Raw genomic sequence first — 16,129 nt, forward strand, 5'->3', positions numbered from 1 at the left:
TTCGAATGTCGTCTGTTGCTGCGATGAGGGCGGTCTCAGTGCTGTGTTTAGCTCGGAATCCAGATTGTGAGGGGTCCAGTGATTTGTTGGCTTCGAGGAAGGCTGCGAGTTGGTTGTTGACGGCTTTCTCGATGACTTTGGCCGGGAATGGAAGAAGCGAGATGGGGCGGTAGTTTTTGAGTTCGGTGGGGTCCGCTGTAGGTTTTTTCAGAAGGGCGGTGAGTTCAGCGTGTTTCCAGTCATCTGGAAAGGTAGCGGAGTTGAAGGAGCAGTTGATGACGTCTCGGAGGTGCGGAGCTATGACGGAGTCTGCTTTGTTGAAGATGTGGTGAGGGCATGGGTCTGTGGGGGATCCGGAGTGGATGGACTTCATCAGGCGGATGGTGTCTTCAGTGGAGATTGGTTTCCAGTCGTTAAGGGTGTTAACGGGGGGAAGATGGTCGGCAGATGGTAGGGTGGGTTGGCTTCCGGGTTGGTTGTCAAAGCTGTTGTGGATGTCAGCAATCTTGTTGTGGAAGAATGAGGCTAGGGAGTCGCAGAGGGATTGAGAGGGGGTGATGTCGTTGGAGTTGGCCGAGGGGTTGGAAAATTCCTTGACGATGTTGAAAAGTTCCTTGCTGTTGTGGGCGTTGTTGTCGAGTCGATCCTTGAATGCTGTTTTCTTGGCCTTTCGGATTAGTTGGTGGTGGATGCGGGTGGCGCTTTTGAAGGTGTTCTTGTTGCTGGTGGATGGGTCTTTTTTCCAGGCCTTTTCAAGGGAGCGGCACAGTTTCTTGGACTTCTTGAGGTCATCGTTGAACCAAGAGGCCTTTTTGTTGCCAAGTTTGTGTTGACGTTTTTTCAGTGGTGCTAAGGTGTCGGCGGTGTTGGATAACCAAACGGTGAGGTTGGAGGCGGCTTCGTTGGCGTTAGAGGAGAGGGCCGGGGAGGTTCGAAGGAGCGATGTGGAGATCTGATCCGAGGTGATTTTGTTCCAGTTTCTTTGTAGGGTTGGTTGGAGGTGGATGATGGGTTTCGGCTTGTTGTAGGTGAAGTGAACGCAGCTGTGGTCAGTCCAGAGGAGATCCGTAGTGTGGCTGAAGGAGACATGGTTGCTGGAGGTGAAGATGGGGTCGAGTGTGTGACCTGCGATGTGGGTGGGGGAAGTGACCAGTTGGTGAAGTCCGAGGTTGGCGAGGTTGTCCACGAGGGTGGCGGTGTTGCGGTCGTTGATCTTTTCAATGTGGAAGTTGAGGTCTCCTAGAAGGATGTAGTCTTTGGAGGGGAGAGCGTGTGGGGTGATGAAGTCTGTGATGTCTTCACTGAATTTAGCGCGGGGTCCTGGTGGTCTGTAGAGGAGGGTGCCTCTGAGTGTGGTCTTGGGGTCGATGAGGATCTGGAAGTGAAGGTGTTCGGAGTTGGTGAGGTTGGCGTCAGAGCTAGTTGTGATGCGGATTGATTTCTTATGGACGATAGCGATTCCTCCTCCTGTATGGTCTGTGCGGTCCTTGCGTGTGATCTTATAGTCATCAGGGATAGCGATGGCGATGTCTGGGGCGGAGGAAGCGTTCATCCAGGTTTCCGTTAGGAAGGCGACGTCTGGAGAGATGGTGTCTAGTAGATTCCATAGGTCGATGGCGTGTCTGTGGACTGAACGGGTGTTGAGAAGGATGCATTGTAGGTGGTTGGGGTCGGGAATCTGTGGTGTGGTTGTAGCGGAGATGTTGTCGGTGCAGCTGAATTTGCAGGAGTAGCAGGAGAAAGGTCCATGAGTGTGTCCAGGAGCGGCTTGGACGCAGTTGGGGACGCGCCCGGGGTTAAGGGCTAGGAGGGCGGCGGCATCATAGGTAATGCGGGAGAGCTGGGCAGCGCGAGGGGCAGGGGGTATGGCGCTGGGCGCGGTCCAGGCGCGGACGGGCGTAGACGGGCTTACCTTTGGCGCACCTTGGGCGTGTACGAAGCGCGTGGACGCTGCGCGTGGGGGCATTGGCCATAAATGGATGGTGGGGGGGAGGGGCGAGGGCGTCACAGCTGGGAGGCGGGTCGGGCACACGAGGAGGAAGATAAACAAGCAAAATGGAGGCGGGGGGAGGAGCAGGTCGGAGCGCTCTGGGCAAATGCGCAAACAATGTTAAAAAGCTGCCAAATTGATTCACTATAGCGCTAATAAGGCAAAGCGCTACACAGGGCACACAGCAGGTCAAAGCAATTCAAAGTAACACACAGATATTGGCGGAGCAGCGCTACGATACCAGCTGGAGTCAGGGGCACAAGGAGCGACCACTCTATCCGTGAGGAGGAGTGAGTCACAGCGTTTGCAGCAGAGCAGCGCTGTAATAAGCTCGTGGGAGGGCGTCACAGCTGGGAGGCGGGTCGGGCACACGAGGAGGAAGATAAACAAGCAAAATGGAGGCGGGGGGAGGAGCAGGTCGGAGCGCTCTGGGCAAATGCGCAAACAATGTTAAAAAGCTGCCAAATTGATTCACTATAGCGCTAATAAGGCAAAGCGCTACACAGGGCACACAGCAGGTCAAAGCAATTCAAAGTAACACACAGATATTGGCGGAGCAGCGCTACGATACCAGCTGGAGTCAGGGGCACAAGGAGCGACCACTCTATCCGTGAGGAGGAGTGAGTCACAGCGTTTGCAGCAGAGCAGCGCTGTAATAAGCTCGTGGGAGGGCGTCACAGCTGGGAGGCGGGTCGGGCACACGAGGAGGAAGATAAACAAGCAAAATGGAGGCGGGGGGAGGAGCAGGTCGGAGCGCTCTGGGCAAATGCGCAAACAATGTTAAAAAGCTGCCAAATTGATTCACTATAGCGCTAATAAGGCAAAGCGCTACACAGGGCACACAGCAGGTCAAAGCAATTCAAAGTAACACACAGATATTGGCGGAGCAGCGCTACGATACCAGCTGGAGTCAGGGGCACAAGGAGCGACCACTCTATCCGTGAGGAGGAGTGAGTCACAGCGTTTGCAGCAGAGCAGCGCTGTAATAAGCTCCCACATGCCTCTAGCTCTGAAACGCCAGATCTTGTGGTCCCCCATTACACAGTTCTTAGACGACAGTGCACAATACTTCTCTGCACGCACACCTGCCCAACAGGAAGTTCTTCAACCTCCTTGACTTTCCTTCTTCTATCTCCATTTAATATAATTAAATATATTGCTTTTTAATTCAGATTTGTATGTTAATTATATATGATGCATTTGTTTTCTTATGCTTGCACTACCAAACCTTTCTTGTTTTTAGATCTTATATAATTTTCCTGTCACAGAGGACCTGTATCGCCTAGCTATGTATAACTTATGGATTATCCATATATATATATATATTACGGACACTCCTGAATTTTCAATGAGTTTATTTCCAATGTAGGTTTCTATTTCACCAACACGTTTCAGTAGCTTAAAACGAGTTGGTGATGCCCATTCATAATACAGATTCCACTTTGTGAATATGCGTTGTAGGTATGGGATAGGGGGAGCAGGCAGCAGTCCGTGTCACCGGTGTATTATTCCCTCCAATTTCATTCACAGAATAGCAATTTTCAGACTGCTTTGATGTCTGTATACAGGCCTATTGTTTCCAATACATAACACATACTTACAGTAGACTGCAGGTTAACCACTTACTCGTGATTAGCTGGCTTTTGATGCTTATCTCAGTTGTTCCACCAGGAGGTATTTAATCTCACAATTTTCTGATTGGATGAGGTGTAATCTTCCACTGCATTACTAAGCGGATACTTTTTTGATTACTATAAACCTCCAACCATAGTTTCCTTGCTCTCTCAATATTTTTCCTCTTCTCTCGCTTTTTTGCATTCTCCCCATCTCATTCCCCATGTTAACTTTTTTATTTTCTTTTATGAGTTTACAGCTCCTGCAAAGTGCTTGCTTACTGTATGGGGATTCATGTGCACTTCTTTTGCTATTTTCCTTCCCCAATGCTCCCTGCCCTGATGCCCATGTTAATGTAATTTTTTAATTAAGTTAATCAGGAAGCTGCAAAGTCTGCCAGGCTACTCACTTGATAACATGCTTTGTGCTCACTTTGAAAATAAAAAAGTAATTTACTGTTTTACCATGGCCACCCACCATGAGTCATGATGCATGTATGTGTGTCTGTGTCACGATGCAAACATGCAAATCGGTCACGACTCATGCATGAACATCAGAGGTCATCTTTGAATGAGGTGTTCTTTACTAGAAATCCCATTCCAAGATTGCTAGTTGATGTCAAGATGCATGCACACGTTTTACAATTGGTAAAAAGCTTTGGGAAAGTCAGTTGTCCTTTTAGATCCAAAAGCCATTGTCTTTGTAAGTGCTTGCTTTTAGATCCACCACTGCAATTTTAAGGAGCTGTATTAAAAACAAAATTGGTATCCTGTGAATATCGTTGAATGTATGGATGTCTAGTGTCCCTTGCAGCCCGAATCCCTTCATTCACAGCCCATTCAATATGATTTGCAAATTGAATCCTGCCTCATTAATACTCATGGACACTACAATTGGTTTGTACATCTGTTACACACCAAAACAGAGACTGGATCACAAAGCAAGTTGTGGTGCAAAATATAGTGACTCTGACTACTTTGCAATCCAGCCTTAGAGCATCTGCCTCTTAATTTGGGAAGGGATATTCATAGTGCCAAAAACTAAGGCAGACAAGACAAAGTGTTTCATCGGAAATTAAAAACACTGAGCAGAAAATTCCAGGTCATTTCTCATAATTATTGCACCATGTAATTTCTACTTACTCAAAGAAATAATGAAAAGTATGGACATGTATCAATAACATTTAGTAGGTAGGTTGTGTAGTTTGTGTGGTAGTTATTTAAGAGCTTAATGTAGGCTTCTATCTACCAGGCCACTGGGATTGTGCGGCAGCTGCAATATTAGCATCATTATAGATTTGCCACATTTGCCACTTAAACCGTCATCTGCCGCATAAGAAAATTGTGGTCTTAGATCACACGGTTCAAAAGTTACTAAAACAGCATGGACGTCCCTTTGCAAAGGTTGACTGATCACCTTTCTGTTGCTTATTGCTATATTTAGGTGTTAAACTGGTAATAATGAGGTGCCCCAATACCCAGACAGTGTTAACAAGTTTGAAAATGACCAAATAATGAAGTAATACTGTCATAAAATGTGCTGCATTATGTTGCATAATTTGCCTTTTCTTGCCGCACAATTTACTCAACCCTGCCGCATAATTTGACCCTCCCCTGCAGCATAATTCCGATGGCCCTGCTAATGAAGAATCCGAGAAGCGAATACACCGGGCCAGTTTCTATGAATTATTTCTACTGAAAGGCCTGAAGGCGTAATTATTTCAAAGGAACAATCTCTAGAATAATATGATTAATGGATTGGCGGGCGCGAGGCTGCTTCCAGACAAGATATTTGGTCTTTTTATAAGGTTATGTATATTTTATCACAGTGTGTAAGTGGTCACATGCTGTCCTTTCATGTCTTTCTCGCTGTCTCTTAAGGTTCTCTAAATTTAGATCCGCTTGTTCTGCTTCGCTGGTATTGATGCTGCACTGGGCAGGCGCCGAGGATTGGCTGCGACTTGCTTTTCAATTACTATTACTTAGCAGGTGTACATAGCGCGAACTTGGAACAAAAGGAATTTGATCTCTTTAAATAAGAACCACACATTACTCTTTTTTTTGTTTCCCAGAATTTCAAGTTTATTCGCCGATAACGGGATTAGAACCCGGTTCTCTGGTTTCAAAGTCAGCAGCTCTGCTCTCTAGGTCACCTCTCCATCCTACATCAGTCAGCCACCTCCCCGGATGCCTTTCCGAAAATATTTTCTTTATTTCCAGTACATGCTGCCTCCATTTATGAATTCAATGCTTGGAGCGTAGAAACAAACTCTTAGTAGAGCTGCTGCTGTCAGGTAACAGACGCGTGCTAGACTGGCACACTGCAACTTCGGATTGATAGGTAAAGTAGACCCAAAGACAGAAGAGCAACGACATTCAGATTTCATCAGAACGGATTTTTGATAACAAATAAAACTAATTAAATCATCGCACATGATAGAAAAAATAAGCATTGGCGCACAAAGTGTTTCTGGCCGTTGCGGGCACCGGGCAATCCCCGGTGCACCGCAAGGGTGGGGGCCGCTTTTTGGGGCCCTGGGGGCCGTTTTTGTTACAGGGCCGTTTATGCAGCATAGCTGCAAAAGCAGCCCTGTAACAAAATTGGCCGAAAACCGGCGCAGGCAAAGAGCTCTGTCGCACCCCCAACCTCCCCTCCCCGGGGGCCAGCCGAGCACTTTGCTCGGACCGGTTTTGGTTCCCAGTCTGGCCCTGGCCAGGATGTCCAGACACCACCTCTTGCCTCTTTCTTGATCTACCCTACACTTCCTGTCTCTTTAACTCACTCTTGGAAGCTCTTTTTTCACTGCTTTCGCACTTTGTCCGATATTTCTCTTCCTTCTTAATACTCAAATGTCTTCATTTCTCTCTATCTCTGGGTCAAAGTTAGATAATGACAAATAAAATATTGTCCCAAAACATGGGTCGCACAAATTAAGCACTACACACTCTGAAAAGATTCAGATTTTTTCTGCTATAAACACACATCGCGGATTCTACAGCACAGACGTTCAATGTCATGGATGTCTAGGTCATCATATTGTGGGTATGTGACAGTCTGTTCTGCAATACGTGAGTATGCGGTGTATTGTTAGAAGGTCTGGGTCCTACCAGGGCCGGTGCTAGGCCTGGGCAGCGTGGGCAGCTGCCCAGGGCCTCGCACTCAGCCCACCAGCATGGGGCCCTGCAATGATGCATGTCCTGTTATTTCCCAGTCGAAACACTAAAAGAAACGTGTCTCCTTGCAATTCGGGTCCAAGGGACGGGACCCCTCCCCGGGCCTCTCAGGGATGGTGTCTGGAGGCCTAGGGAGGGAGACGCTTTCTCTTGTCCAGATTGCAAGGAGACACTTCAGAGACACTGCAGACGCCCATTGTCCAGCATTTTAGCGCACCCACAATTTTAACTTTTAACCCACAAGCAATTCTCACACCTATTGGGTTGTAGGTGTGAGAATTGCTTGTGGCCTGAAAGTTAAAACTGTGGGGGCGCCTAAGTGCTGGACTATGGGCCTCCCGCAGAGTCTCTGAATTGTCTCCTTGCAGGGGTCACTTATATAAATTAGAGGGGTCTCGCACATTCACTTTTGGCAGAGGGCCTCGCAAATCCTAGAACCGGCCCTGGGTCCCACCATGCAAAAGGAAATGCTGCGAGGGTAATGGCTTACTGAATAAAAGTGACCTAATCTTAGTTCACAAACCAGATTCAAAGGTACATGCAGATACTGCAAGAGAGCAGTTTATATGGATATTGAATCCCACAATAAGAATATTGAAATGTAAAGGTGGTAAACCATGCCAACCAAGCCCTGCACCAACCCTTCAAATACAGTTAAAATAAAAGGAACAGGGTGGAGCCAGGAAGCGAACTGGATGGCTGCATTTGACTGAGTTCTCAACTTGTTCCTCCATTTCCCTGGGCCGAGACAAGCTGACAGGCTCGGAGGTCTATGGAGATGCACATAGATGGACAGTGATAATCTATTAGTAAGGAATGCGAAAATTAGGGTACCGTATGCACAAGGAAAACGTAAGCTCTTCTATAGACCATAATGATTTAGAAATAAACTCATAATTACTTGCCCTACCTCACATTACTTATGGAAACTATTCGCTATAAAATGTGTTAATAAACATGTATGTCTATTGCAAAGTAGCAATACAATGTTACTTTAATCAGTAAATTCCATTCATCATACAAAGATTTTAGAGGGTTTGTAAATAGCATCAAAATCAGCCCGAAACAAATACAGTTACAAATCACCTAAAACTTCGATCAGTTGTTAAAAACAAGGTCCCTGCTGTGCAACACAAGTCCTACAAGTATACAAGGGGTCAATCATATTCTTGATCCCTCCCTATAAGGCAATCAATAATGGGCTATCGGAAGAACACCCTCCTTAAAAATATGATAACCATGGATGATCAGACTTCCAGGCAAACGGGACAAGAAGAATGTATTCAAAGATATGGGCAGATTGATCTCAACCACCATTTAAGACTGTCCGTACTCAGTCCCACCCTTAAGCACCACTCCAAGACCCTAGATGGCTTAGAGGTTGATAAGAATGAGGGATCTGGAACAATCAGCGAGAGCATTGAGTGCTCTCAATGTCAATGTTACCATCACAAGCCCTAAGGCCCAAAAGTGTCAAGTGGAATATTCTTATGGTGTGCACTACTTGAAAAGGATGCAATATTACATGGCGTACTTGCACTTTTTCCTATTGTTCAGTGGTGTGATAACATTACATATTAAGAGACCAAGAGACCACAAAATACAAATTAAACCTAACCACCCAAGTAGCTTTTATTTGGAAATTTAAAAATGTGCCCCACCTAATATAGATATATTCCACAATTTTCACAAGTCTGAAAACATTTTTCATTAGACTTCGAGATTCTTACAGAAAGAGTATGTATATATATATGCTATCAACAAAGAGACTTCAATGAAGAAGACGCTGCACACCACTTTAAGATTATACCTTCTGTAGTTTATATTCCTTTAGGTTCCCCACCTACGCGTTACGGACACTCACGGTCCCTGGTCACGGTTTGCCCATTTGGTTTGAATCATTGCTGCATGAATTTTGGACATTTTTCATCTATACGATAACGCGGAATATTAGGCACAAGTCAGGCCCACTGGGGCAAAATTGAAGTACATGATAATTGTGGCGTACATTTGTCAGTCAAGGGTATTACATGTTTATAGTTGCGTATATTGTAATCACCAAGTGGATGTACGAATTTGTGGACATTTTATTCACTTGAGACGCGTATTGATAGCCTTATGTTAGGTCAACTGGGGCACGTTCGAATTACTTGCAATGATGATGTAAAATTTTGGGGTACATATAACCATATAGCAACATCTGAGTAAGCCCACTTGGGCATAACTAATATTGTATGAGAATAAAATTGTTGAGCCGTAGCAGGGTGAATATCCATTTGAATATCGGGCCTCCGATGATATGTTCCATGGGATATTTATATTTAAGCTTTGTACCAGCCCACTATGGCTTGACTTTTTGGTTTAACATATATTATATTATTGTCATATATCTGCTTACAACAATCAATTGGGTAAACACTATTTTAGCTACAAGACGACATTGTGGGTTTTGTAAGCACAATTATTGTGGATGTAAAATAAGGAGTGGTAGTAATGATATTAACTATCTACTTAAATTATATATTGGAAACTAAGTTGTTTACAAATGTACATAGTTAAATGAACAATATGTAATATACTTGTGACTGCAATATGTTAAAATCCATGGACATAGCTTTAAAATAATGGTGTTAAGCTGGCCGCCATAATATCCTTCTCACATTATCACTTTGGTGTTATTGTCCGTTGTTTATGTTCAATACTTTTTTTGTTATTTACTGTGTGCAAAATGTACGCCATTCACTAAGCGTGAACAAGGCGAGAGCTGAAACGCGTTGCTTTACTTTGCTGCATTAAATACTCTTTTGCTGCAACTCTACATTGTCCGTGAGACTTTCTGGAGGGGAAAGTTTTGGATTTGGATATATATATATATACATATAACATGGGGATTTATATATATATAACATGGGGATTTGTGTTTCCCTTTCTTTCTCTAACTGCAAAGTTATATATATATATTATTATGGTTTGGATAGTTTTGGAGTTTCTTTGAATATGTGCATTAAATCATCTTAAAAGAAGATTTGCGGTGCGATCCAGCTTCTTTTCTGTGTAAAGAGAGATTATTAAAATATATATATATATATATATATATATATATATATATATATATATATATATATATATATATATATATATATATATATATATATATATCCAAGAATCGCGGCACACTTCTTGGGTTAACGCAGTTGTTTATTCAAACGTGACACAACACCTCCTACGCGTTTCGAACCGTAGTTCCAGGTCACGGTAGTGATTGTGATTAGTCCCTTTTTGGTTTCCACATTTATTTCATTGCACACCCCTTTGGTTTACAGGGGCATGATGGTACTTGTAGTTATTCATGTTATCACTATGCATTACTTCATGCATACCAAAATGCTGGCTACATCCAACTACGAGGAATGTTATTGTTACTGCATGAGGAAGCGTGCCTCTTTTTAAAGGATCTTTCGCTTCCTTGACGCTCGTGGTACACACGTGCGTATAAAACCGGCCAACTCGGTACCTGATGGTCGATTAATTGCGTAACTTTAGACATAAGGTCTGGTTCAATTAAGGGCTGAGTGCCCTACGTCCCCGTAGTTGTCATGTGACCAGCATAGTGTGTTTACACATGGTTGTTTTCTGTGAATTACCATATTCAATATCAGGTGCTTGGTATGCTCTACGTTGTTGAAGCAATTGAGCCTGTGACAAAGTGCGAGGGAGCACGAAACTCGTCGGTTTACAGACATTGTGCTGAGATGTCATGAAACTGCAGCTTTCATCTAATAAAACGTGAAGAAAACCTACCTGTGTGAGGCTCTTTCAAGGGGGTAACCTTTGTTGATGGATTTTGAAACGGCTGACCCAGCCGTGAAAGCTGCCCCGCCACATACGATGGATCAATGCTGATGTCACCCACTAGTCAGCATGTATTGAACAGGAGGCACGAGGTGAAAGTCCTAAGGTGCAGCCCAGGATGAATGTGACATTTTCAGAACCCACTGGGGTATTTTATTTTTCTAATTTTGCAACGTTTGAGCAGCTCACTGGAGTAAGATGCACGAGCACTACGGAGACCAGCAGGCAGTGCTACTGCCCACGCCCACTGGGGCGGGTGTCATCAATTATATCAGGTGCTTGGTATGCTCTACGTTGTTGAAGCAATTGAGCCTGTGACAAAGTGCGAGGGAGCACGAAACGCGTTGGCTTACAGACATTGTGCTGAGATGTCCTGAAACTGCGCTGCAGCTTTCATCTAATAAAACGTGAAGAAAACCTACCTGTGTGAGGCTCTTTCAAGGGGGTAACCTTTGTTGATGGATTTTGAAACGGCTGACCCAGCCGTGAAAGCTGCCCCGCCACATACGATGGATCAATGCTGATGTCACCCACTAGTCAGCATGTATTGAACAGGAGGCACGAGGTGAAAGTCCTAAGGTGCAGCCCAGGATGAAAGTGACATTTTCAGAACCCACTGGGGTATTTTATTTTTCTAATTTTGCAACGTTTGAGCAGCTCACTGGAGTAAGATGCACGAGCACTACGGAGACCAGCAGGCAGTGCTACTGCCCACGCCCACTGGGGCGGGTGTCATCAATTATATCAGGTGCTTGGTATGCTCTACGTTGTTGAAGCAATTGAGCCTGTGACAAAGTGCGAGGGAGCACGAAACGCGTCGGCTTACAGACATTGTGCTGAGATGTCCTGAAACTGCGCTGCAGCTTTCATCTAATAAAACGTGAAGAAAACCTACCTGTGTGAGGCTCTTTCAAGGGGGTAACCTTTGTTGATGGATTTTGAAACGGCTGACCCAGCCGTGAAAGCTGCCCCGCCACATACGATGGATCAATGCTGATGTCACCCACTAGTCAGCATGTATTGAACAGGAGGCACGAGGTGAAAGTCCTAAGGTGCAGCCCAGGATGAATGTGACATTTTCAGAACCCACTGGGGTATTTTATTTTTCTAATTTTGCAACGTTTGAGCAGCTCACTGGAGTAAGATGCACGAGCACTACGGAGACCAGCAGGCAGTGCTACTGCCCACGCCCACTGGGGCGGGTGTCATCAATTATATCAGGTGCTTGGTATGCTCTACGTTGTTGAAGCAATTGAGCCTGTGACAAAGTGCGAGGGAGCACGAAACGCGTCGGCTTACAGACATTGTGCTGAGATGTCCTGAAACTGCGCTGCAGCTTTCATCTAATAAAACGTGAAGAAAACCTACCTGTGTGAGGCTCTTTCAAGGGGGTAACCTTTGTTGATGGATATATATATATATATATATATATATATATATATATATATATATATATATATATATATATATATATATATATATATATATATATATATATATATAATGAATCTAATTGGCCCAAATCACAATCTGTTGTATAAATTAATGATCCAATATCCCATGGTGATCATATCATGATGTTTGTCCGCAGATAAGAAAAATGTTTTGAGTTTTCAATTCCAAGTTCCAGGAATGAACTTAACAAACCTTCAATTCTGACACCATTTAAAGTCACATCCTTTGCATGTATAACACGGCTTTTTAGGGCAAACTAATCTGTCATATTCTATTTTGCATATATGTTTTCATATTTTATACACACATGAAAATTGTTGCACAAGTTTTCATATATCACCATTAAGTGAGGTGTTCTGCTAATAATTCAATTCATTTGTAAATTTGATTACCAGTGGTTTCTTGTATTGGAGCTCTGTACCCAGATGCTGGGCCAGGTTACCTTGCTAACCAAATGACACAAGTATCTCTTACTGTCATTTAAAAAATATTTACACTTCTTGTCAGAAGGAGCAAAATTAACTGCTGGACGTTTGATGAACCAGGTGGTCAAGGGTCTTGAAGGCAGCTGCAGAACGGTCCTATACAGGTGATAGTAAAGGTAACAAACTAAGTCATTCATAGATGCTGGAAGTAGGGGTACTGCAACACCCCTAAATAACAGTGCTGCAGTTCATACATTCATAACAATGCTTTTAAAGTTAATTTATACCTTGTCACAACATCTGTGCTTTAAAGGCCAAATATCAGGCTATGTCTTCTGACAAATTGCTGCTATTCCCTTTAACATGGGGATTTGTGTTTCCCTTTCTTTCTCTAACTGCAAAGTTAGAGCATTTTGTAAAGTGGCCTAGCTGACAATCTCACTAGGGTACAGGGAGTGTGAAAGGAAAGGCTGTAGAATATCAGGTATGTTCTAACACACAACATTTAAATGCCTGCAAATTGTACATATATTTTAAAATATATTAGCAGTTACGAAAGCACAAATGAAGCATTTCTTTTGCAATTCTAAAGTGTGATGTAGACCAAGATTTTAAGAGGATCAAAACACACCATGACACTTTAATTGATGATGTGCACATGTTATGAAAAATGATAAATATTTGCTGAAACCTGATTTTCACACATTACTTTTTTACGCTATGGTTTTATCAGGAAAACTACATATCTGTGCTAATTTTCTGGTCGTTTCAATGGAAAATATGCTGTTTGTAAATGACAGTGCATTGCCACATCAAGCTTTAGTAATGCATTTGAAACATTATGGTCCAACACTCACCACTGGCTACACACTACACCCTTACCACTCTCTTGCTGAATGGGAGTGGCTCGTTTTCTATACTAGTCCTTGTGTGACACTTACTTTTTTCACAATCCCACTGACTACGATGATGTAACATTGATAGCAGCCACTCACTATTAAACATACGGTTCCTGAACTTTAAATGAGTTCAAAACCCACTCTAGTCCACTCTGACCCGTGGCTTCACAGATGCAGGAAGAATGCTCCCTCTAGACTGAAAGGAAAGCCAGAGCCTTTATTGGGCATGTAGAGCTCAGATGAGAGGTACCCACTGCACACCTGCATCGTCATTTGAGTAAGATGCTAGCTTCGAGGAGCCGGAGCATCTGCTGTGGTGTGGAGACATACACTGTAATATGGGTCACCCTGGTAAGTCCTTATGGCAAATCACTAGACGTAAATGCACCTATAGTATTTAATAGAAAAAAATCAAATCCTCCTTTCATAACTTAATTTAACCACCTTTGAGATACTTTTTAGTGGTATAGCAATGTGCGCAAAGTGTCTATTCGTTAATGTACATACGTCTAATACAGCATAGCATATAATGGAAAACTGTCATAAATGAGTGTTCAAGAGTCCATTTCTATATTATATGGAAAAGTATGTTTATTAGGAAATTGTTTAAACTGTTTATTTATTTATTTATATATAAAGTTTTATATAGCGCGAACATGATCCCGAAGGATATCAGAGCGCTTTACAATTTGAGGGAAAGGAAGGTAATAGTAGCAGTACAATCGTCAGAGGGGGTCCCAACCTGAACAAATCACATATGCATATCAAGCAAAAGGTTACAATTGAAAGGGACAATAAGGGTAGGATAACAACTGGAACAAAGTGAACTGGGAGGGGAGCAAGTGAATAGTAAAGCAGAATAACACCAAACGCAGGACTTAAGCTATTACACTCTCATCTTCAATCTCCTCAGGCCTTTTGGAGAGAAAAAGTGGTGTACAGCAGATATCACTGTGAGCAGGGATTGCAGAAATGTGCTACACTTGGAAGAGACTCAAGGAAGAACAAGGAGAACCCTACTCACATAGGAACCAGGGCATTAAATTATAACAAAAAACAACGGCTCCTGTGGTGTGGTACTATATACTATATCAGTCAATTATAGCTTAATAGCAATTTCTAGAAACACAGAAGGACTAATAGGGATGTCAAAAAGAAAAACACCAACAATTTGAGAGAATTCTCAATACTGTTTATATACTACAAAACATCAGCCGCAAAATTATGCAAATATGTTCAGCTTGTCACATACTAATGTGAACACAAAAAGGAAGAAAGGTGCACAGTGTCCCAAGTGTACATGTGAAACCAAAACATAAATATACAAACAACATACACAAATGTGAGCACAGTGGGTTCTCATAGAATAACAATTAGAAAGGAAAATGACCAAAAACATTGATAATGAATTATTTTAGTGTCTATACATATATTGGAAGAGAGGCATCTTCCATGGGAATTAATTAATTGACTGTTAGTGGTAGTAAATGCTTGTTTGTCTTCATATTGAAGGGTAGCATGAAGAAGTCTCCTAAACAGGGGACATGCATGTTCATCAAAAGAGAAATGTCCATAAAAGCAAAGTAAGAAAACAGTTTTGGGCTTAGAAAATACATAAGGGCTCAGCAAAACCTCAATGCCATCGCTCTCAAACATCAGGGCAAACAGAAGCAAACCGAGATGAACACAGCGGCTAAACGCCCTGATCCACAATCTTAGAACTATCCTGCCAAGTGAAGAAGTTTGCAGGTGAAACAAACAGGAGACTTTAGGCATCTATGAGTAACCTGTTACAAACGCAGCAGAGCCCATAAGCAGCTTTTGTAAACGTAGCAAATTACATCATGGCAACCAGATTGGTACCCCGCTTGGTAGCTGCAAAGAACTGGATGGCTTCCAACCACCTTAAACTCCACCATAACAAACCAGAACAACCATTCCACTCACCAAACACAATAAAAAGCAGAATAATAGTTGTAGATGACTCTAGTACCACAAATATATCTTGTGATAAAATCCTCAACTATTGTGCTTAGAAATCTAAAATCACCCCAGTGGTTGCTGATGTAGAGCCTCTTTTCTGCATCTAACATCGCGCTCTGCCCTCTGTGGCAAAAGGTCATATTTTACAAATAACTCTTGCCAGGCAGCTTAAGCACTCTGAGCAGGAATGGTCCACAGATTTCAGAAACACTTGATCTCACTCAGCCTAGGTGCTGGATGGCATTGATATAGATATATTTATTGTCAGGACAAAGCTTTGTATCGATCACTAATGCTGGATGAAAAACTCTCAGCCTGAAGAGCAGCACATGGAAAGCACTGGCAGTAGCCAAGGCTGCCTCCATTCCATGTTAAAAGTTTAAAGGATGAGGTCGCTCAGGGGACATAATGTGCCCAAGCATGACTTTAACTGAAAGCATAACTAAGCTGCTGTCGAGTCAACAAGCCATGGCAACACAAAGGCCTCAGGTCTCTATGATAGAAGACGAGGGAAAAAATATTAGCAAAAATCCCAGTCATGTTCCAGAAAGGGCACGGCTTATATTTTCATTGGTGCCTAATATTAAACTAGTTATTTCACCAACTCGTGAAACAATTGCAAAAACAAAGTACATAGGTAAAGAAGGAATCTAGGGAATAAGTTGCAGATAAGTTGTCTTTTATGGAAGAATAGTGAAGATATGCGCGACAACAGAACATATTTTCACTAATTTTTGA

General features: G+C 43.0%; 1 protein-coding gene across 2 annotated transcripts in view; it reads right to left on the reverse strand.

The window, feature by feature from the left end:
• Positions 1 to 16,129, reverse strand: part of ADAM22 (ADAM metallopeptidase domain 22) — a 1,243,161-nt gene that overhangs the window by 873,819 nt on the left and 353,213 nt on the right. The gene's annotated exons all lie outside the window — the stretch shown is intronic.

The sequence above is a fragment of the Lissotriton helveticus genome, chromosome 10 (genome assembly GCF_964261635.1).
Source record: "Lissotriton helveticus chromosome 10, aLisHel1.1, whole genome shotgun sequence".
Classification (NCBI taxonomy): Eukaryota; Metazoa; Chordata; class Amphibia; order Caudata; family Salamandridae; genus Lissotriton; species Lissotriton helveticus.